Source organism: Mirounga leonina, unplaced genomic scaffold, assembly GCF_011800145.1.
Source record: "Mirounga leonina isolate KUSES-001 unplaced genomic scaffold, KU_Mleo_1.0 Mir_82, whole genome shotgun sequence".
Classification (NCBI taxonomy): Eukaryota; Metazoa; Chordata; class Mammalia; order Carnivora; family Phocidae; genus Mirounga; species Mirounga leonina.
The window spans coordinates 1008551-1031426 of NW_023270825.1; the positions used below are offsets into that span (position 1 = coordinate 1008551).

General features: G+C 53.8%; 1 protein-coding gene across 1 annotated transcript in view; it reads right to left on the reverse strand.

Moving 5' to 3' along the window:
- Positions 1–501, reverse strand: part of CEP170B (centrosomal protein 170B) — a 27798-nt gene extending 27297 nt beyond the window's left edge. Inside the window, exon 1 of the mRNA XM_034992443.1 lies at positions 442–501. The gene's annotated coding sequence lies outside the window, so the exon portion shown is untranslated. The remainder of the gene's footprint in view (positions 1–441) is intronic.
- Between the last annotated feature and the right edge of the window lie 22375 nt (positions 502–22876).

The following is a 22876-nucleotide window of genomic DNA, read 5'->3' on the forward strand; positions in this document are numbered from 1 at the left end:
CCCCCCGGCCCCTCCCCTCTCTGCCTCGGTCGGGTCCCCCGCGCCCACCACTAGGTTGTCCGCGCCCGCCCCCGGTCACTAGTTCCCGCACCCAGCCGACAGACCCCCTCCCCTCCCAGTCTCCGCCCCGCCTGCCAGGCGGAACCTAGGGCCCGGAGCAGCCCGGCGTCCTGGCCCTGGGCCCGCGGGTGAACGCTTAAGCCGGCTCGGGGAGCGTTCCCAGCCCCTAACCTTTAGCCCCGCCCGCCCAAGTGAGGGTGGAGCTTGGGGGAGGGGAAGGGAGTCCCGGAGGCCCAGCTTGCCCCACCTGAGCCCTCCCTCCCGCGCCCCCAGCTCCCAGACACCTGGCGTTCTAGGCTGGGCGCGGGGTGGGGGTCGTGGCCGTCGACGGTGGCGTGGGCCGCGGGGCGGGGTGGGTCTGGGGACCCTGGAGGTGCTCACCGTTCCTGGGGTAAGGCTCACGGGCTGCTTGCTGGTGTCGGGTGACCCGGGAGCTGGGAGAGGGAAAGGGATTAACGCTGGGGCGGGGGCAGCGTGGGAGACGCCTCGCGGAGGGACTGCCCTACGGCATCCTACCTTCCTGGTATGGGGAAGGTCTTGAGCAGAGCCTCGGGGGTGAGCAGCGGCCGTGGAGGGAAGTCCTGGGAGCAGGGGTTGGGAGGGCGGTGTGCTGGGGAGCCTGGGCTTTAGGGCCTGGACAGCTGGAGCTGCGACGGTGCCCACCCGCCGTGCGCCCGTGCCGGCTGCCGCCCCGCCAGGGGCACTCGACAGTCAGCCCTCATAGTCCTCAGTCCCCGCGAAACCCACGTGCCAGGCCCTGCCCTGTGGGTGGGAGCAAGAAGGGGGGCACACACCCTGGAGAATGGAAGGGAGCCTCAAGCACCTACCATGCAGGTGGAAACCCACCTGCGGGGGGGCGGGCTAGGAGAGTACGGAGTGTGCCAGGCAGCGGGCGGCCCACCTGGGCTGGCCCCGCCCGCAGCGCCGTGTGAGAACTCAGAGGCCAGGGCACCCGGGGTTGGGGGAGGAACAGGTCAGGGGAGGGACCTGCAGCTGGGTGATCAAGAAGTTTGGACTTCATCCCAAGGACAACGTGGCGCCGCAGGAGGGTTTGATACCAGCTGAGACCTGCCCTGACGAGGGTATTAGAGAGCTCTGGGTGCCCAACAAGGTGGGGGTGGGGGGTGTGGGAATGGTCAGATATCCAGCCAGAGACCCTGGGCTGGAAAAGTGGGGACTGAGGAGAAGGAAGAGGTTGGACTGGGTATTCCCAGTTGCCCCCCAGACCTGCCCTCCTCCCTCTACACCCTGCTCTGAGCTCCGCACTACATCAGTGGCCCCATCCCCCACCTCCACTGGCTTCCGGGTGAGTTTGGCCTCCAGCCCAGAGGTTGGGGAATTTCCCCAACTCCCAACTGGATCCAGACCTACCATGTCCCTGAGGCCCCAGCCCCTTCCCAGGGGCCCTTTCCTACCCTCTCAGGACTCTGGGACCAGCCCCCACCCAGAGCTTCACCTATCCCTTGTACACAGCTTGGTAAATGGCCCTTCATAAAAGTCCTTTTCTCTCTTTGTGTCTGTCTTCTTTCAGGATCCTGACTTCCTCCAAGGAGTGGGAGAGGGGAGGCAAGTATGGTTCCCAGCAGTCACCTGGGCAGCCTGCTGTCCCTGGGAAACAGGTGACCAGATGTGCAGGGATCACCAGTTGAGAGTTTGACACAGGGGTGGAGAGCCCGGAGGACAAGCAGGTGAGCTGTCCCGTAATATTTAGGAGTTCTGGACAGAGCCAGGGAGCAGCTTTAGACGCCATCAGATATGGGGGAATACCTGGACCCACAGGGAGGAGCTGCAAAGAATGAGGTACACCCAGCCAGGAACCCACAGAGGAGTTGGGGGGGAAGGAAAACAGGACAAACTGATCTATACATTGAATATAAGCCAGTAAAAGTGGCTACAAGATGTTTTTTATAACTACACAAACCAGTTCTAAAGTCCATGTAGAGAATAAAGGCACAAGAATAAACAGGCTGAGGGGCTCAGTCGGTTGGGAGTCTGACTCTTGGTTTCGGCTCAGGTCCTGATCTCAGGGTGGTGGGATGGAGCCCAGTGTTGGGCTCTGTGCTCGACGGGGAGTCTGCTTGAGATTCTCTCTCTCCCTCACCCTCTGCCTCTCCCCCTGCTCTCTCTTTCTCTCCCTCTCAAATGAATAAATCTTTAAAAGAAGAAGAAGAAATAGGCTGAAAGTGCTAGAATGGACATGTCCCCAGGGACAGTGCACAGACAGCCACAAGCACATGGAAGGATGTTCCACATCATCTGAGACACCAGCTCACACCCATTAGGATAGCTACTATCAAGAAATATAGGTAGATACGTAACAGATAAAATAAGTACTGGCAAGGATGTGGAGAAATTGGAACTCTGTGCACTGTTGGTGGGAATATAAAATGGTGCAGTTGCTCTGGGAAACAGTATGGCAGTTCTTCAAAAACTTAAAAATAGAATTATTATATGATCCAGTCATTCCACATCTGAGGTTTCACCCAAAGGACTGAAGGCAGGGACACAGATGCTCACAGTAGCATTACTCACAGTAGCCAAAAGGTGGCAGCACCCAATGTCCATTGATGGATGAATGGATGAGCCAAAGGGATTCCAACCCCACCGTGAAATATTATTCACCCTTAAAAAGGAAGGAAATCCTGGCTCCTGCTACAACATGGATGAACCGTGAGGACATTAGCCAGTCACAAAAGGACAAATACTGCATGGTTCCACTTATATGAGGTCCCTAAAGGAGTCAGACTCACAGAGACAAAGTAGGATTGGGGGTGCTGGGGGTGGGGAGATGGGGTGGTGAGTGTTCAGTGGGACAGAGTTTCAGTTTGGGGAGATGAAAAAGGTTCAGGAAATGGGTGATGGTGATGGCTGCACAATGACGTAAATGTGTTTAATGCCCCTGAACTGTACCCTTAAACATGGTTAAGATGGTAAATTTTATGTTATGTATATTTACCACAATAAAAAAGTAAAAAAAGAAGCAGAAGATCCTGTAAAATTCTGAAACAGAAGGCTCTAGTTCTGCCGGAGGGCAGAATCTGTCGTAGAACAAACCGGAACATTTTGTTATGGGCAGTTCACTGGACACACAGATCAGAGGTTTGTGTCATCATTTAGCATATGATTATTTGGCATTTAAAATCCACAAGGAAGGGGCGCCTGGGTGGCTCAGTCATTAAGCGTCTGCCTTTGGCTCAGGTCATGATCCCGCGGTCCTGGGATCGAGCCCCGCATCAGGCTCCCTGCTCGGCGGGAAGCCTGTTTCTCCCTCTCCCACTTGCCCTGCTTATGTTCCCTCTCTTGCTGTGTCTCTCTCTGTCAAATAAGTAAATAAATAAAATCTTAAAAGATAAAAATAAATAAAATAAAATCCACGAGGAAAAGGGCGTTATTTAATTAAGCGTATTGGGATGACTGGCAGCCATTGGACTCCCGTCTCCAAAATAAAATCCTTATGGTCCAGAAACAGAAGTGCAAAAAAAACCCCACAACCACAAAGGCATTCCAAGAAAACACAGGAGACTTTAATAGTCTCAGGATGAGGAAGGCTTTTCTCAGCATGATACAAATGCAGAAGCCATTAAAAATAAAGTTTATAAATCTAATTAAATTACAAATTGCAACATTTTGCATAGATACAACCTTTTAAGTCCAAGGATGTGTGACAAACTGGGGAAACTTTGTAAAACATATGCTCGACAATGAGCCGACTCCCCTAACAGAGCACTCTGGTAAATTAGTGAGGTGAGAGCTGCCGATCTCGTAGAAAGTCCGTCAAGCAGCCTGGATGTGTGCAAAAGGAAACGGGAATAGCTATTTGTTGAAAGATGCTGAATTTCACCCATAATCAGAGAAAAGCAAGTGCGTGCTCCCTGGAGGTAGCAGTCTTCCCCTACAGGGAGACTAGGAAGTCTCAAAAAGGGTCAGGAGGGGAGGGGTAGAGAGACAGGCACCCCCAGTTACATCTCCAAATGGGAGTGTGCAGTTTGGGTGGGGACATTGCCCATCAGCCTCACAAAGGCAGGTGTCCGGCCAGCCCTGCCTCCCTGCTGGGATCCCTCCCTTGGGAACAGCCACGTGCGTGCCACCAAGGGCAGCCATGATTTCGTATCACTGCATTGCTCCTCACCGCAAAGTTAGAGACAGCCTGAACCTGTGTCCACGCAAGGCCACCCCTGAGTGAGGCTGGACCCTCTGCAGCCTTGGGCATGGGGCACCAGCATCCTGGACTGGCGCAGAGCCATCTCTTTGATATTCAAAGTGAACCCACGGCCCCTCTGACTCCTCTATGCTGTCTGGTCCTGGTGGTGGTCTCTGCACATGGGAACTGGGGGTGGGGAGACCTGTTTCCACCATTTACCCTTGGCTCTGCTTGAAATTTTTTAAACCGGGAAGCCATATTAAAGATGACAAAGTGTGCTGTATTCTTTAGGGAAGAGAGAGGCAGGAGAGAGGCGGGAGGGCCCTGCAGAATGTGCCAGAGTCAAGGGAACGTCCAGCAGATCCAGTGGGCTTGCGGCCAAGGACACAAGGCTTCAAGGTCAGGCAGGGGCCTGATCTGGTGCCTACAGCTGTAGGCGGAGAGTGCAGACCCCCGCCTCCAAGGGTGAGAGTGGAGCCAGGGAAAGAGAGAGATGGAACCGGGGTTGCCTGTCCCCAGCCCCAGGGCCGGTGGCCCTTTGAAACCCTTGGGCTCCGCAGCCTCCAGGTGAGGTCGGGGCTGGGACCAGCCTCCTCCTGGGCCTCATAGCCCACTCTCGAGGACTCGGGCCGGGAGTCTGGCCGAGCCCGCAGGAGTGAGCCTCCGGCAGCCCAGCCACCTTATCTTCCACTAGGGACGGGGGGTCCTGGGGTCCTGCGACTGTCCCCTTGCCTTTGGATTTTTGCATTTAACCGCTAGCGTCAGGGCATTAGAAGCTTCCAGCCTGACCACTGGGCACAGTGCGGCTCACAGAAGGTGGCCTTAGCACGTCACTCAGGACGCGGGGGTGCCCGACTCCGCCCCGCGGAGGGACCACGCAGGTTCTTCCCTTCCCTGCGGCCAGTCTGGGCCTTGCATACCCCTGCCGGTGACCAGAAGCCAAAGGCCAGCTGCAGCCAGGCGCTGGGCCTTCCTAGAGGTGAGGCCAGGAGACACCTCCTTGTTCACACCCCCAGTACGGCTGCCCAGGCCTGCAGGGGCCTGTCCGGCTGGGAGAGGACAGGAACCACGCTTGTCTGCAGGCCCTGGTCCCACTGGCCCCCAGCTCGGGAGCCCGCTGTGGGCTTGTCTGCTGCTGGAGCAGCTGGGGGACTGGAGACAGTGGGCCGGGCAGAGCCTTCCCCACCGGCCTCGCTCCCCGTCAGAGGCCTGGAGGCCCCCTGGCCACTCTCCCAGGCTTGCTGGCCTCCTGGAGACCCAGTCCTCGGACTCAGCCTCAGGGCTGAAGGTAATTATCGCAGACAGTGGGGGCCAGAGCCCACACAGCGGCAGCGGCACCGAGTCCACGTTTAATTACTCGCCCAGCTGAGAGCTGGCAGCCCAAGCGGGGCACCACTCTGCTGTGGGAGGGGGGCCATCAGTCCTTCCAGGACCTGGCTGGGGAGCGGTGGCAGGAGCCCCCGGATGGGTAAACCTGAGGGGTGGGGGGGGGCTGGGAGTGACTGTGAGGCGGTGTCCCCCTAGGCGGTCCCTGAGCCTCCCGCCTTAAGGCCCAGTGTCTGCCCGCATCCCTCCCAGAAGTGACCCCTGCACAGGGGATTCCCGAGTGGGGAAGACAGCATCCATGCCCCCAGTGTCCCCCCACAGCATGCCCCCCACTGCCCCTCGCCCACAGCATGCCCCCACTGTCCCCCCCACATCATGCCCCTACTACCCCTCCCCCCACATCCATACCCCCATTGCCCCTCCCCCATCCCTGCCCCCACCGCCCCTGCCCCCCACACCCCTGCCCCCCCATGCTCCTGGCTATGGGACAGAGTAGGACAGTGAGGAGCTAGAAGAACGTCCAGTCAGGAAGCCCTGTTGCTCTCTTGCACCCTCAGGCTGGAACACAGAGCCCGTCGCTGCTGAGAGCCCCCACCCACTGCACCCCGACGCTTGCCCACAGCCCTGCTGCTCCCCTGGCAGACAAGGCAGGGGACCATCTCCCGCCCCAGGGGGGTCTTCTCTCAGGGCGGCCCTCAGAGAGCAAGGGCTGCTTCTGCTCACCTTCCACAGCCCGCTCACGGCCTCAGCCCTTCCCACGCAGGTGCAGGGGCAGCTGAGATACCCTACGTCCCCTCTACGGTCAGGAAGACAGAATCTGATCTTTGACTGAAGAGGGGCTGAGACGTGTTCTCTTGGAGCTCTGATCAAAGACCTCCTAAGATATTGAAGTGTCACGTTTTATTAAGCAAAATAACTTTTTATTTTGATTCACATAATGTCCCTGATTTATATTTTATTTTTATATATTTTATATATTTGTATTTATTTTAACACTCTACGTTTATTTCTTTGGTGTATTTTGACTCACGCACATGGGCTCTTTGTACAGTTTTAAAAATTTAAGGAAAGCCGACATGTTTTTAAAACGTGTTACAACAGCATTTGTAGATACTATTATGTGTAACCTACCTGTGAGCCCACCCCACACCCGGGGCCTGGGGCCCGGCACGTCCTCTGACCCTGTCGCCTGCCGGCCCTGCCCGCTCCCTGCCCCAAATCACGCGTCCTGCTTTACCATTTCCACACACGGGCGCCTGGGTGGCTCAGTTGGTTAAGCGACTGCCTTCGGCTCAGGTCATGATCCTGGAGTCCCAGGATTGAGTCCCGCATCGGGCTCCCTGCTCGGCAGGGAGTCTGCTTCTCCCTCTGACCCTCCCCCGTCTCATGCTCTCTCTCTCTATCTCATTCTCTCTCTCAAATAAATAAATAAAATCTTTAAAAAAAAAACAAAACAATTTCCACACACACCGTAGAGCCTTCATTCAGGGTGGGCTGCATACCAAACGCGTATGCCCCGCAGAGCTCTTCCCCCTGCTTCCGTGGCTCAAACAGGGAAGCATTTGAACAAAACGTAGCAGGGTTTTGTGGCCTCAAACTGGACCCAAATGAAATGGGGCAGAAATCCAAGTTCTTGCGAGGAAAGACAAGTGACTGCAGCCTCCCAGAGGCAGGCAGAACCAAAAGGACCCACTCCCAGGTATCAGAACGAGATGTACGCGTGCTTGCCGCCTCCCTTTGCAGTAAACTGGAGTTTTCAGACTCTTCCGGAATTGTGCTAGTGCTGAGCCGGGTGAGAACCCCACCCAGAAACCACATGCCAGGGGAATCAGTTTTGATTAAGGTTTTTGCTCTTAGGTCAAATGCTCTGAGGAGGAAAAGAAAAGAAAAATACTCTATCTTGACATGTTTTCTTTCTTTCTTTTTTTTTTTTTTAAAGATTTTATTTATTTATTTGACAGAGAGAGACACAGCGAGAGCGGGAACACAAGCAGGGGGAGTGGGAGAGGGGGAAGCAGGCTTCCCGCGGAACAGGGAGCCCAATGCGGGGCTCGATCCCAGGACCCTGGGATCATGACCTGAGCCGAAGGCAGATGCTTAACGACTGAGCCACCCAGGTGCCCCAACATGTTTTCTTTCTTAATATGTTTCTTACTAAAATGCAACCTTAAAAAAATAAATAAATGCAACCTTATTTCTCTCATTATTCTGTTATAGAATTAAAATACACAATACGTATATAATTTTAATAATTTCTTACATCAAATCATCTGGTAGATTAATTTTACCATCTACCCATCAAATCTATAACACTCATTACAGTTTATTAGACCATTTAATTTTTAACCACAATCATGAAACTCCATGCATCCAAAACTAAAGTCTCACCACAAAGCAAAAACTTCCGTTTCTGGCTCTGATGAATAGCAAATATCAGACAAAAACCTGCACCAAAAACAACTCTAAAAGTTCGATTTAAAAGCACATAGCAGGGGCGCCTGGGTGGCTCAGTAGGTTGGGCATCTGCCTTCGGCTCAGGTCATGATCTCAGGGTCCTGGGATCAAGTCCCGCATCCGGCTCCCTGCTCAGCACAGGGTCTGCTTCTCCCTCTGCCCCTTCTGCCCCTCAACCCCCACTCAAGCTCTCTCTCTCTCTCAAATAAATAAATAAAATCTTTAAAAAAAAAGCATATAGCAGATTGAAGGCATCGGCGAGCAACTGAGGCAGCCAGGACTTGAGGGGCTGAGGTCCTGGCCGGAGGGATTCACACTGAAGGAGCCCCGCATTCTCAGCCCCTTTCCCCGTTGGGGAAATCTGGTTCTGGGCCTGGCGGCCAAGCAGGGATGTGGCAGCTCAAAGCTTCCAGCATTCTCACAGCTACCAGCCAACCCTCTGCACCTCTATTCCCCTCGGGGTATTTGCCTGGTTCTGAGCGGTCTGGGGGAGGGGCTAGGAAGCCAAGCGAGAAAGTGGCAGCTGACGGCCTACAAAGCCAAGCAGGATGTTTAGCAGAGGGAAGCTGGAGCCTGGCGTTGCAGGGACAGCGCCTGGGAAATATCCAGACCTTCAGCCCAGGCCACTGCGTGTGACTCTCCAGCGGACTCGGGGCAAACATTGCCCCCACCCTGCATGGTTTCCCTACACAATGTCGAACATTCACTCAGAAATGACCAGCCATGACAGGAGACAGGAACAAAAGTCAAACAAAAAAAATAGAGGGGCACCTGGGTGGCTCAGTCGGTTTGGGCGTCCTACCGTTGGTTTCATGATCTCAGGGTCATGGGATCAAGCCCCTCATCAGGCTCCATGCTCAGTGCAGAGTCTGCTTGGGTTTCCTTCTCCCACTTCCTCTGCCCCCCCAATAAATAAATAAAATATTTTTTATTTTTTTAAAGATTTTTGTTATTTATTTGGGATAGAGAGCGTGCTCGCATGAGCAGGGAGGTGGACAGAGGAAGAAGGGCAGAGGGAGAGAAGAAGAAGCAGACTCCCTGCTGAGCAAGGAGCCCGATGAAGGACTGGATCCCAGGACCCCAGCATCATGACCCGAGCAGAAGGCAGATGCGTAACTGACTGAGCCACCCAGGTGCCCCAATAAAATCTTTCTTTAAAAAATAGAAAAAATAGGGTGCCTGGGTGGCTCAGTTGGTTAGGCGACTGCCTTCGGCTCAGGTCATGGTCCTGGAGTCCCGGGATCGAGTCCCACATCAGGCTCCCTATTCAGCAGGGAGTCTGCTTCTCCCTCTGACCCTCCTCCCTCTCATGCTCTCTGTCTCTCATTCTCTCTCTCGCAAATAAATAAAATCTTAAAAATAAAATTAAAAATAAAAGAAACAGATTCACAGGTGGTCCAGATTATTGGTGCTATCAGACATGGATTTTTAAATAATTATGATTAAAACATTCAAGAAATAAATGACAGGATGGAGAATTCTACCAGAGGCCTGGACGCTATGAAAACAATAATGAGATGGAAATTCTAGAATTAAAAATAAAGTAACTGACATTAAGAGCTTGATGGATATGCCCAGTAGCTGGTTCTCCGTGGACGGACGACACATGAAGGAGAGGCTCTCAGCCGCAAGCTGAAGGAGTCAGCACCCACAGCCCCTACTCCTGGAGAGGCGAGCTCCTAGCTCAGTCCCACAGCTACGCCAGTAAAGGGGTTCCCGTGGCCCGCTGGGGCTGCATGCCCACCCCACCTCCTCGTCTACCCCCTCTCACTGCACACTCTGGTCCTCACCTTGGGGTCTGCTGCTGGGACTCCCTACAGAGCAGGAGTGTCCCCTGCATCAGGGCGTCCTCACTCCGGGTAGGGTGGGGTGAGGGCTGGCCCCTGCAAGGCTGCAGGCAAGGTGGGGATACCAGGGTCTGGACAGGCCTGGCTTGTGGGAAGCAAGGCAGCTTCAGGAAGAGGGGGCGCCGCTGGGTGGGGAAGGAGGAGCCCTGCCTTCTCCAGAAGACCCACGGCCTCCCCTTATGTGGGGTCAGAGCCCCCCCACCTCCCAGAGACCATTCCAGAGGACAGCGGTGTTCCCTCGGATCCTGGGACCCAGGGTAGGCAGATGGCGGGGGGGCCTTCCCTCCTGCCCCCCTTCTTCCCGACCTGCCCTCTGGCTCCTGTCCGTGCCCAGCAGAGAGTGGCCACCCCAAAACACAAATAGCTCCCTGTGGCCCTCGGGCCGTGGCACAAACCTGAGCCTAGGAGGCCCCCCGAATGCACCCTCTCCCCTCCAGCCTCATTCCCACTCCTGAAGCTCTGGGCCACCACCCTGCACTCCGGGCTTGTGTGCCCACTGTTGGCTGCCAGCCCCCCCATCCCAGCTTGAAGGCCTCGATCCCAGGAGCACGTGCTGACCTCCCTGCCGCCCCCGCTCTACCCCTGCTGTTTGCCCTGGTAGCCCCTGGAGGAGCCCTGCCGTCACCCACTCGTCACGCTTTATCTACCAGCAGTTAAACCCTGACCGAGGGTGCAGCTGGGTGAGGAGGGGCTGAAGCCGGGGGCAGCTGAGGGGCCCTGCCTGCACCAGGGCTGGGTCATTCTCTTCGCCTTCCTCCGCAGACCCCGGGCACTGGAGCAGGTCCCCTCTGCACACACTCTGCTCTGGGGCGCCTTCCAGTCTTGGAGCAACGGAGATTTCCCGCGGGACAAGCTCAGAAATGTATCCCTGCAGGCGAAGGGGTCTGAGCACAAAGAGGTGTCCCGTGAGGACAGCCGTCCACCGGAGAAAGAGGGACTGGATGTCCAGCCTGGTCTGGCCAGCGGTGGACGCCGCACAGACACACGTCCTGCTGTCCCAGAGGACGGTGCCAATGGGGACTCGTGATCCACCCAGCAGCTTGTGATCTGAGGCGAGTCATGTGGCTTCTCTGTGACTCAGTTTCCTTACCTTGCCATCAGAAAGACTGGGACCCAGGCAGAGGGAGGGAGGGAGGGGGTGGGAGGAGCTGAAACAGTCCCCACCTGGCAGGGTTGGCAACCGCAGGGACGAAGAGCTGCAGGGGCGAAGAGGAGCTCTGGGAGACCCAATTTGGGGGGGGGGGGGGGGGGGAGGTGCGACCAACTGGCCCCAGGAAGTGGGGACAGATGAGAGTTTTATTTTTTTAAAGATTTTATATATTATTTATTTGACAGAGAGAGAGAGAACGGGGGGAGCAGAGGGAGAGGGAGAGCAGGCTCCCCGTTGAGCAGGGAGGCTGACATGGGGCTCGATCCCAAGATCCTGAGGTCATGACCTGAGCCGAAGGCAGACGCTTAATGACTGAGCCACCCAGGGGCCCCCGGATGAGATTTTTAAATGTGTGATTTCTTTTCCTATGAGAGCAGGGCCACAGAGCCATATTTTGAGATGCACCCCAGCCATCTCGGAGGGACCCCAGGAACAACAGTCGCCTTCTTGTCTTCTGAGTTCCCAAAGCCACAGCAGAGACCCTGGTCCCAAAGCCAACGTGCTTGTCCTTTTCAGCCCAGGACTGGGCTCACAGCTTTCCCCTGGAGTGGGGAGGGGGGAGAATTGGGGTGTGGACAGCATGAAGGCCCCCCGGGGGGGTCACCAGGGAAGGAGAGGCACTGCGGCACCCCGCCAGTGTCAGAGAGTTGAGGTGTCAGGGAACCTGCCTGGAAAGCTTTGTGCTAAGCCCTTGGGCCAGTCTGCTCCTGCAGAACTCCTCGCGGCCTTACCCATCTGTGAGCCCCTGACTCTCCCACGATGGGACCGGGACTGCGCTCAGCTCGGCCTGGATGCTCTGGGGCAGAGAGCCAGAGGATGGGGTTCCCGGAACGTGCCCGCTGTGCTGGCATGGTGTGCCCCCTCCCCCAGTCCTGGGCAACTTAGAAGAGCCAAAGAGCACAGATGGGAGAAAGCAAGAAGGGGGTCAGGCCAGCAAGGAGGCTCCAGACGCTGGGGCCAGGGAGGTCTGGGAACTGTGGGGAGAGGAGGGGGCTGGGGAGGGGAGGATGGAGGTGGGTAAGGCCAGGATGGTAGGAGGGGCAGGATTTCACTGGCTTCGCTTGTTTCTCAGGATGGGGAGCCTGCAGTAAGGGCCTGTCCGTAGAGAGGTGCAGACAGTGGGAAGGATGACGGGCTCAGTGGGAGAGTGGCAGGGAGGCAGGGCCTGGGCTCAGGAGCCCCAGGCAGGAGGGAGGGACACTTCCAAGCCTGAGCACCACTGTATGCCCCTGTGAAGCCCCGGCCCTGCCTTATCTCCCGTGGGCGGTGGCATATAACACTTACAAGTGGGCTGGGCTGGGGAAGTTTCCATGACCCTGATGGGGGACAAGGCGCCCAGCAGCTGGGCTGGCCTGGCTCCTCAGAGCCCTGGAGCAGTGGGCTCTAGGCTTCTCCTTCTCAGCCCCCAGGCCTACAAGTAGGGGGCTCACACTCACACCCTGCGCTGGGGGAATCCATCCGCTAAAGGGCCTGGGCTGTCCCACACAGGACCCCTGGCTCCAGGCAAGCAGGGACCTCCCCTGATGGGTGGGCAGGAGCAGACAGCTTGTCCTGCAGGGACTGGACCAGGTGGTGAGCAAAGGAGTCTGGGCAAATGCAGGAGGAGCAGTATTGACCCTATTCTGTCCCACAAGGAAAGGAGGACCTCCCCCTCCCCCCGCCCAGCTGATAACAGATGGTACAAAAGAAGAGAAGATAGCCATCCCACTTATGAATATAGATGGAAGTAGTGTAATTAGCATCAAGATTGGAAAAGAAGAATTACAAAGCCACCTCTTTCTGAGGACGATATGCTTGACTACCTGGACAATCTGAGACACTCTAGTAAAAACTACTGGAATCAATAGAATAATCTGGTGAATTGGCAAGAAGAGAAGCTTATGGAATGATCAATCTTTTATTTTTTTTTTCTATTCCAATAATGAGCTTTTAAACGAGAAAATATGTCCCATATGTTATAGTGATACAGAAATATAAAATAGTTAAGGAGACCACTAAGGACGGCCCAGGTCCTAAACAAAGAAAGCTCTACAGTCTTGCAGAACAGTGCAGAGCGAGATCTGAGCAAAGGAAAGCAATGCTAGTTAGTTGCACAGAAGATCTTGGCAAGGGCTAGAAAGATCTTCAGAGGCTTGTGAGAGAATAAATGCCCAGAACAGCTGAGAAAAGAGCAAAAGGGGATAAAGCAAAAAGATACAAAGGATGGAGCAAAAAGATACAAAAGGGCAAGGAAGCGTCTGCCTTCCCAGATATTAAGCCAACCTCTAAAGCTACTGTGTAACCCAGTAAATGTGGAACTGATTTAAGAAGAGACAAACAAGTCCCCAGACCCCAGTAGAAGTTCTAGAAATCATCACCATTGTACGGGAGAATTTGGCCAAGGACAGCAGAGGAGGGAAGATTCTGTTTAATAAGTGGTGCTGAGGCAACGAGACGACCGTCGGCAGGAAAATGTCCCATAGCATGTCAGCGCCCAAACCAGACTGATTCAATCACTAAGTGCAGAAATCAAAAGAATTGGGGAAAAAAAGAAAACAGATCACATATGGAATCCAGGGTTGAGAAAAACCTCTTAACCCAAGCTAGTTCCCCTAAAATTATAAAGAAAAGATAGACATAGTTCACTCCATAGAAATATTAAATTTTGTGTGGAAAAGGAAACCGTAAACAAGCTCAAGGCAAACATGGTAAATTGGAGAGGGGGACACCCGGCTGGCTCAGTTGGTGGAGTGTGCAACTCTTGATCTCAGGGTTGTGAGTTCGAGCCCCATGTTGGGGGAAGAGATTGCTTTAAAAAAATGGTAAATTTGGGAAAACGTATATATTTGTAAAGCAGACAACAGACAAATAATGATTATCTATAATATAGAAAAGGCTTTTGGTAAGTGACAAGAAACAAATATTTTAAGTTTTTATTTATTTGAATCACATAGACACCCAACATGGGACTTGAACTCACAACCCCGAGATCAAGCGTCACACACTCTTCCAACTGAACCTGCCAGGCACCATGACTGAAACAATTTTTTTTTAAAGATTTTATTTATTTATTTGACAGAGAGACAGAGAGAGTGAGCACAAGTAGGCAAAGCGGCAGGCAGCAGGAGAGGGAGAAGCAGGCTTCCCGCCGAGCAGGGAGCCCGACGCGGGGCTCGATCCCCGGACGCTGGAATCATGACCTGAGCCGAAGGCAGATGCTTAACCGACAGAGCCAGGTGCCCCCAGAAACAAATTTTTGAAGACCAGTAGAAAGATGGACAAAGGATATAAATAGGCAACTCACAGACGAGCAAAGACAACGGGTCACCACACACACGCATGCACTACCTGTGGGGGAAATGCCAAGTAAAGCACCAGGGACACAGGGCTCCACCCTCAGGCTGTCAGACATTGGAAACGGGCTAGTGTCTAGTGTTCCTGGGGGTGTGAGAGATCAGGGACCCTCCTGTGCTGATGGACGAAATGAGAGTTGTTGCAGTGCCTTGCAAAACCGTCTGTCAACCACAAATAACATCAAAAAGACAAATGGATATCACTCCCCTGATTGAGAATTTCTGCCATAAAAATAAAACCTCCATTGCAGAAAAAATGTTCGCAGATGCCTAGTGTAGCCTCCTTTTCGTGGCACAAGGGCAAAAACTCTGGTCCACAGAGGGAATGCCAACACAGGCAAACATTTCCTTTTGTTCATTAATGCACTCAACAATTGCATGCTGAGCTATGCGCGTGATGCTGTTTTAAGATCCGAAACCATGGCAGGAAACAAATCAAAGCTCTAGCCCCTACAGAAGTTTTATTCTAGTAAAAAAGAAAAAAATAAACAAAAAATATATTTAAATGTTAGGTAGTAGTAAGTACTAAGATCAAAAAAAATAACTAAGGAGAGAAAAAGAAATTAAGAAAGCAATTCCATCCTCAACAGCATCTCAACGAATTAAATATTTATGGGGCACCTCGCTGGCTCTGTCAGTTAGTCCGACTCTTCATTTCTGCTTAGGTCATAACCTCAGGGTCGTGAGGTCAGCCCCACTTCAGGCTCTGCACTCAGTGGGGAGTCTGCTCAGGATTCTCTCTCCCTCTCCCTTTGCCCCTCCCCCCTCCATGCAGGCATACACACCACTCTCTCTCTACAAAAAAATAAAAGAACTAAATATTTAGGAACAAATCTACCCAAGTTGGTGAAAGCCTTGAATGCTGAAAACTATAAAACAATGGCTGAAAAGAATTTCAGAGGACCTACATAAACAGAAAGACATCTGTGCTCATGGATGAGAAGACTCAACACCGTAAAGGGTTAGTACCCTAAGCAATCTATAGATTCAACAGGATCTCCAGGCAAATTCCAAAAGCCTTTCCCACATAAATAGAAGGGCAAATCCTCAAATTCATGTGGAATTGCAAGGGGTCCGAAGTAGCCTAAATAGTCTTGAAAAAGAATAAAGTTGGAGGACTCCCGCTTCCCAATTTTGAAACTTACTGCAAAGCTCCAGTAATTAGATGGATGTATGGACCAATGGAATAGCATGGATAGCCCAGAAGTAAACCTTCACACGTATGGTCAATCGGTTTTTGACAAAAGTAGCAAGACCACTCAATGGGGAAAGGACAGCCTTTTCAACAAATGGTGCTGGGAAAACTGGATACTGACAAGCAAAAGAATGAAGCTGGACCCTTACCTCATGTCATAATCAAAAATTAACTCATGGGGCGCCTGGCTGGCTCAGCATGTGACTCTGGATCTTGGGGTCATGAGTCCAAGCCCTGTGTTGGGCATAGAGCTTACTTTAAAAATAATTACTTAATTAACTAATTAACTCAAAATGAATCAAAGACCTAAATTTAAGAACTAAAACTGTAAAATTCAGAATAAAATATAGAGTAAAGCCTCCATTACCTTGGATTTGGCAATGGTTTCTTAAGTATGATACCAAAAGCACAGGAAACAAAAGAAAAAATGCAAATTGGACTTCATCAAAATTAGAAACCTTTCTGAATCAAAGGACGAGGCAACCCACAGACTGGGACAAAGTATTTGTGAATCATACATCAGATAAGGGATTAATATGTAGAGTACATAAAGAACTTCTACAACTCAACAGCAGCAACAAAACAAACTATTCTACTAAAAAATAAGCAAAACAAGGGTGCCTGGGTGGCACAGTTGGTTGAGCATCTGACTCTTGATCTCAGCTCAGGTCTTGATCTCAGGGTTGTGAGTTCAAGCCCCATGTTGGGTTCCGCGCTGGGCGTGGAGCCTACTTAAAAAAAAAAAAAAGAAAAAACATTTCTCCAAAGAAGACATACAGGTGGTCAACGAGCACATGAAAATATGCTCACTATCATTAGTCACTAGGGAAATGCAAGTCAAACCGCAATGAATCATCACTATGCACCCACAAGTTTGGCCATGATTTAAAAATGGAAAACCACAAATATTGGTGAAGATGTGGAGAAATCATCATGCTGATCCTGAAATTCTCATGGAAATGCAACAGACCCAAAATAACCAAAACAATCTCTAAAAAGAAAAAGTTAGGGAACTCACACTTCCTGATTTCAAAATGCATACAAAGCTACAGTAATTCAGACAGCGTGGCACTGGTGGGACGATACATTCCAGATCGTGGAAGCAGAACCGAGAGTCCAGAAATAAACCCAGACACGTATGCCGAACTGATTTCCAGCAAGAGCACCAAGACAGTGCAGCGGGGAAAGAAGAGTCTTCCGTGATGCTGCTGGGGCAACTGATTTCTGGACCCAAAGGAATGAAGTTGAACCACTGCCTCACGACATGCACAAAATTACCTCAAAATGTATCAAAGGGGTGTCTGGGTGGTGCAGTCCGTTGAGGGTCCAACTCTTGATTTCAGCTCAGGTCATGATCTCAGGGTCGTGAGATCGAGCCCCACGTCGGGCTCTGTGCTGGGCATGCAGCCTGCTTGGGATTCTCCCTCTCCCTCTGCCCCTCCCCAACCACTCTCTTTCTCTCTCTCTTAAAAAAAAAAAAAAAAAGATCTAAACATAAGGGCCCGAGCCATAAAACTCTAAAAAGAAAACACAAAAGCAAATGTTACCATGATGCCAAGAGCATAAGCAACAACAGAAATAGGTAAATTTGCCTTCCATAAAATTAAAAACATTTATGCTTCAAGGAACACAATCAAGAAAATGAAAAGACAGCCCACAAAATGGGAGACATTATTTGCAAACCCTCACATCTGATAAGCATCTGACAACCAGAATATATGAAGAACTCTTACAAATGGATAATAGGCAAAAGACAAATAGCCTAATTAAAACATGGGCGAAGGATATGAACAAAACATACAAATGGCCAATATGCACAGGGTAAGATGCTCGATATGATTAGTCGTTAGGGAAATGCAAATTAAAACCACGAGGCGATGCCATTTCGCTCCTACTGGAATGGCTGTCACCCAAAAGACACCCAGTAACAAGTGTTGGCGAGGATGTGGAGACGCCCGGCCCCTCTTTGTTACTGCTGGGAATGAACGTGGCGCAGGCATGTTGGAGACAGTTTAAGACTTCCTCAACAATTCAAACAGAGAGCTACCATATGATCCAGAAATTCAGCTTCCAGATATATAACCAAGAGAATGAAAAACATATGTCCACACAAAACATGTACATGTGTGTTCACAGCAGTGCCATTCACAATAGCCCGAAAGAGAAACAACCCAAATGCCCACGGACAGATGAAGGGATAAACAACATGCCGTCTGTCCAGTGGGGAGGGGGAGGGACTGCGCGTGGGGACCCGGTTTCTTTCAGGGATGATGAAATGTTCTGAAGTTAGATCATGGTGATGGGTGATGTTGGCTCAACTCTGTGAACACTAAAAACCACTGAACTGTACCCTTTAAAGGGCTGAATTTTATGGTATGTGAATTATATGTCAGTTTTTTAAGTTTTGTGGAATTACAGGCTTTGCATATAAACAATCTTTTACATGCGACATCTGGGCGGCTCAGTCAGCGGACTCTTGGCTTCAGCTCAGGTCATGATCTCAGGGTCCTGGGACGGAGCGGAGAATCGAGCCCTGCATCGTATCAGGCTCCCTGCTCAGCCGGGAGCCTGCTTCTTCCTCTCCCTCTCCCACTCCCCCTGCTTGTGCTCTCTCTCGCTCTCTCGCTCTCTCTGTCAAATAAATAAATAAAATCTTTAAAAAATAAAAAAAAAATTTAAAAACCCCAATATCTTACAGATATCTTTCAGTAGAGACCTGTGCCTTCCTTAGATATAAATTATACTTCAATAAAAAGTAAAAGAAAAATACAATTAGCATGCTTATATCCACCAAAAAACAGACAAAGCAATCAGAGTGGTTTTACTGCTGATCACCCCAAACTGGAAACAACCCCCAGGTCTCCCCCAGGAGAGTGGGCAGTCCCTCATGGAAGGCTGCCGAGCAGTAAGAGAACTATGGCTCCATGCAACACGTGGATGAATCTCATGGACAGCTTACCAAGTGAAAAAAGGCTGGATGCAGAAGAGGGCATATTGCTTGAGTGCCTTCAGATGAAGCTCAGAACCAGGCAGAGCTGGTGAGCGACTGGGGGGGCTGTACCGACTGAATGGGCACAAGGGTGCGGGCCTGGGCTCCGAACTCGGGTGTGTGCAGGGGCGTCTACGCACATACACGTTATCTAGCTGTCCACCTCAGATGTGGGCTCCGTGCTGTGTCTAAGTCACACCTCAAGGCAAACACAGGAGATAAAGAATCAGCATGATTTTTAACACATTGCCATCCGTCTAAGTTGAAAACACGCACATGGGGGCGCCTGGGTGGCTCAGTCTGTTAAGCGTCTGCCTTCGGCTCAGGTCATGATCTCAGGGTCCTGGGATCGAGTTCCACATGGGGCTCCCTGCTCAGCGAGGAGCCTGCTCCTCCTTCTCCCTCTGCCGCTCCCCCTGCTCGCTCCCTCCCTCCCTCCCTCTCTCTCTGACAAAAGGATAAATAAAATCTTAAAACACACACACACATGAAATAAGCTTAAATAATTGTTTAAACAAATATAAACACTTTACCCTGGCGCAGCCGAGGCCAGGAGGGACCCCGGGAACCGGGCAGGGTGAAGGGATGGAGCAGGAGGGGGACTGTATCAGGATGTGTATCTGGCTCCTGGGAGCTGCCCTCTGCTCTGCGGCCCCTGAGGCCTTGGTGGCTACCTCTCTCCCCTGGCCTGCCCTCCCTCTCCTAACCAGCCACCTCCCCAACTCACGGAGGTCCCAGGTCCCCAGCTCTCCCCTGCCAGGGCCCGGGGAAGGGGCCCGTGAGCCTGCTGTTACAGCCGTCTACAGCTGGCCAGCTCGCCGGGTCCCCCAGGGAGGACGCAGGCAGTTTTCCCCGAGGGCTCCCAAGGGCACCCCTAGACAGTGTCTTGGGCACGGGTAGGCTGGCTTCCGGTGGAGAGTCCCGCTCCAGAGACCCCAGATTGAGTAGCTTTCGGGAACAATGCAGCAGATGGACCCGAGGGCGGGGCAGAGGGCAGGCTGGGTGTGAGCGCCGGCGCGTCCTTGAGGACCCCCACAGTCCCGGGGGTACTGGAGCCCCTCCAGCTCCTGCTCTCCCTTCTTGCTGCCCGCAAGCTGTCCAGAGACCCCTGGCGGGTCCCCACCTGAACCTGGCCTGCCATCGCCCCGCCCCCGCAGAGACCGAGGCCGCCTCCAGGCAGCCCCTCCGCTCGCAATGGCGCCCCCCCCCGCCCCCACCCCCCCGGGCTCCGGGGGGCAGCCACCCCCGAGGCCCCAACACAGGCCTGTGCTGGCCCCTCCCAAATCCCAGACCCCACCAGGTCTCTCTGTTCCCCCATCGCAGGTGCCAGAGCCGAGGTCACCGCCCCGGTGCCCCCCGCCGTGACCGTCCCTGTCCCGCAGATCCGGCCCTGGCCACCTGCTTCGCCACCCGTCCCTCCACACCCGGACGCCCACCAAGGCCTTGACCGCTTACTTGGGGGTGTGGGGGGGGAGTCCAGGCCTCGTCCTCGCCCGGGACCAGGGCAGCCGCCCCCCTTTCTCCTCTCTGCACACAGAGCCACCTTCCTAAGCGCCGCCTAAAGCCCCAAGCTTCCCCCTTTCTCCTGGGAGCCCCCGCGACCAGCCCCGCTCCCCCCACCCCGTCCCACACCCCCCCTGGTCCGCGCGCAGGGGCAGGGTCTCCCCAGGTGTGCGCTCCCCACCCCCGGCAGGGCGGGAGCCCGGATTCCACCCGCGCCAGCTGCACTCAAAGGGCGGCGCTTTCCCTCAGCTCCACGATCGGGGGGCGGAGGGGATTTGCTCGGAGGAGCCCCCAGCGCATCCCTAAGAGAGGCGGGTCCTGCGCGGGGTGCTTTGCGGCTCGGGGCCGCCAGATGGCGCGCTGGTCGCGGGGACGAGGCCCGGAGGACTCCTGAGACGGTCCCCGGGATGCTGAGAGCCCCCCACCCCCACCCCAGATGCGGAGACCCCCGGATGCTGAGGGCCCTCGGGATGCTGAGCGACTCCCCCGGATGCTGAGAACCCCTCACCACCACCCCAGATGTGGAGAGCCCCACCGATGCTGAGTGCCCTTGGGACGCTGCGTGGGTCCCCTGGATGCTGAGAGCCCCTCCAGGCTGAGGGGATGCTGAGAAACGCCCCCCCACCCCCCGCCAAGCAGAGAGCCCTGGATGCTGAGGACATCCTGGGATGGAGAGCAGCCCCGGACTCCAGGAGGAAGGGGCCTCCCCATGCAGACACCTGGTTCCTTGCTGTCAGAGCGAGAGTACAGGGCTCACCACCCTGTGACCTGAGGATGACTTGGGACCCAGCCCTCCAGGCCCTGGCTGTCCCAGTTCGCACAGCTGTGGCCCACCCTCCTGGGTGCAGTGCCCACCCCAGCCCGAGCATAAGAACCAAGGTTTGGCTTCAGGGGCCATGGGGGGTGAAAATCACTCATCTCACCCTGAACACGGTGCCCCCATGGGGCCAAGGTCTCCCCTCCTCCCTGCTCCTCTGCACAAGTAGGCAGGGCAGCCGGGTGGGTGTGGGGGAGGGCGGCTGCCAAGGGTGGTAGCTCTGTTGCTTCTTGGAAAGCACAGAGAGAGTCTGAGTCAGCTGTTCGTCTCTCTAAGGATGTGGGGAGCCTCATCACTAAGCAAACCCCACCGCCTGGAATTTGGTTACACGTCCATCCACCCCCCTTCCCACTCACCCCGGCACGGTGGTTTGGGGCAGGGGCTGGGGTTCTCTGGGTTGCTGGAACAAAAGACCATAAACTGGGGGCTTAAAACAACGGAAGTTTATTCTCTCACATTCTGGAGGCCAGATCTGAAATCAAGGTGACGGCAGGGCTGCGCTCCCTCGGGAGACCCCAGGACAGGAAACTCCCTGCCGCCCTCCTCGCTTCTGGTGTGGCTGTCAGTCCGGGCCCTCCTGGGCTCACAGCTGCACCCCTTCAATCTCTGCCTGGCTGTCACAAGGCCTCTTCCCTCGTGTGTCTGCATCCAAATGTCCCTCTTATAAGGACACCAGTCATGTTGGATTAAGGCCCATCCTAATAACCTCTTCTTACTTGATTACATCTGTAAAGACCCTATTTCCAACTAAGGTCACAGTCACACGTACTGGGGATTAGGACTTCAAGGTAACGTTTGAGGGGACACAATCCAACCCATACTGTTGCAGACAAAAGAATCCACCTGTTAAGCAAATGTGGATTTATAAGGAGCTGTAAGATGGCTTGAGGATTGGGCTAAGCTTCCAGGACCCCCTACCTGAGCTGGTCTGGGTGAGGGATCTGCTGCCTCCACCAAGCCCAGAAATGCCCTATTTCTGCAGCAGCAGGAAGCTAACACCACCACCTCCCGCCCCAGAAATACGCTGCCTTTGCCAAGACCAGATTCAGCAAAGCGTTGTCCCAGCAGCCCACTGGTGTCCTGGTGTGGCAGCCCCCTTACAGGCCACATCAGACATGGTAAGGGACGCAGGCCCGGGTGCTCCCTCTGAATTCTGAGTGGGAAGACGGGATTGACAACATGGGAACCATGAGAGACACTGGACAGCGACAGCGACAGATGTCCACCCCAGCCGTTAGCCCCGCTCTCTTCTCTTTCACTATAAACACCCGCAAAGCTCAAGCCCACTCCCCAGCGGTGCTGCAGCAGAGTTGGCCTTGGGACGTAAGTTCTGGCCAGTGAGATGTAGCCGGAGGCCGACTGGGGAGCATCTGAGCACTTTGTTTCCATGATAAAAGAGACAGCTCTGTCACTATCCTTTTCCACCTTTGTCCAGCCTGGAACATGGATGTATGTTCCTCCAGGGGGCCCCAGATGTAACATCTGGAGCTGTGGCAACCCTCTGTGACCAGGAGGGAAAAGCCCCTCCTGGTTACAGAGATGCTGGGCTGCCGAACTAACAGAAATCTTCCCGCTTCCAGGCTTCCTGTTATGGGAGGAAAAACAAGCTCCTGTGGGTTCAGATGACCACACGTGTCAGTATTTCTACTACTCGAAGCGAAAGGGCGACAACTGATACAGCAGCGATCCATTTACCCAACCATCATCCAACCAAGTAGCTCAACAAGGCTTTTCAGCAAAGTAGTGGCATTTGCTCAAACTCCCTTCAGGAAGTTTGGGAAGTAAATCAAGCTTGCTTTTTAGGCCGGTTTGGCGGGAAGAAGGGGGGGGCTCAGGGCCCCCCTGGAGGCAGCGGCGGGTGGGGACGGGGTGTATTCCACTGTCCACGGAGGGAGGCAGGACGCCTAGGTCTGGAGCCGACCAAGCCGTCCGGCGACGACACCGCCGCGGCAGAGCGCGGGGACGCCAGCCCTTGCAGGCGGGTGGGGCCTCTCCCCCACCCCCTCCGGCCCCGGAGAGAGTTCCGAGCTCCAGCCGGCCGGGCGCGGCGGCGGGCGGGCGG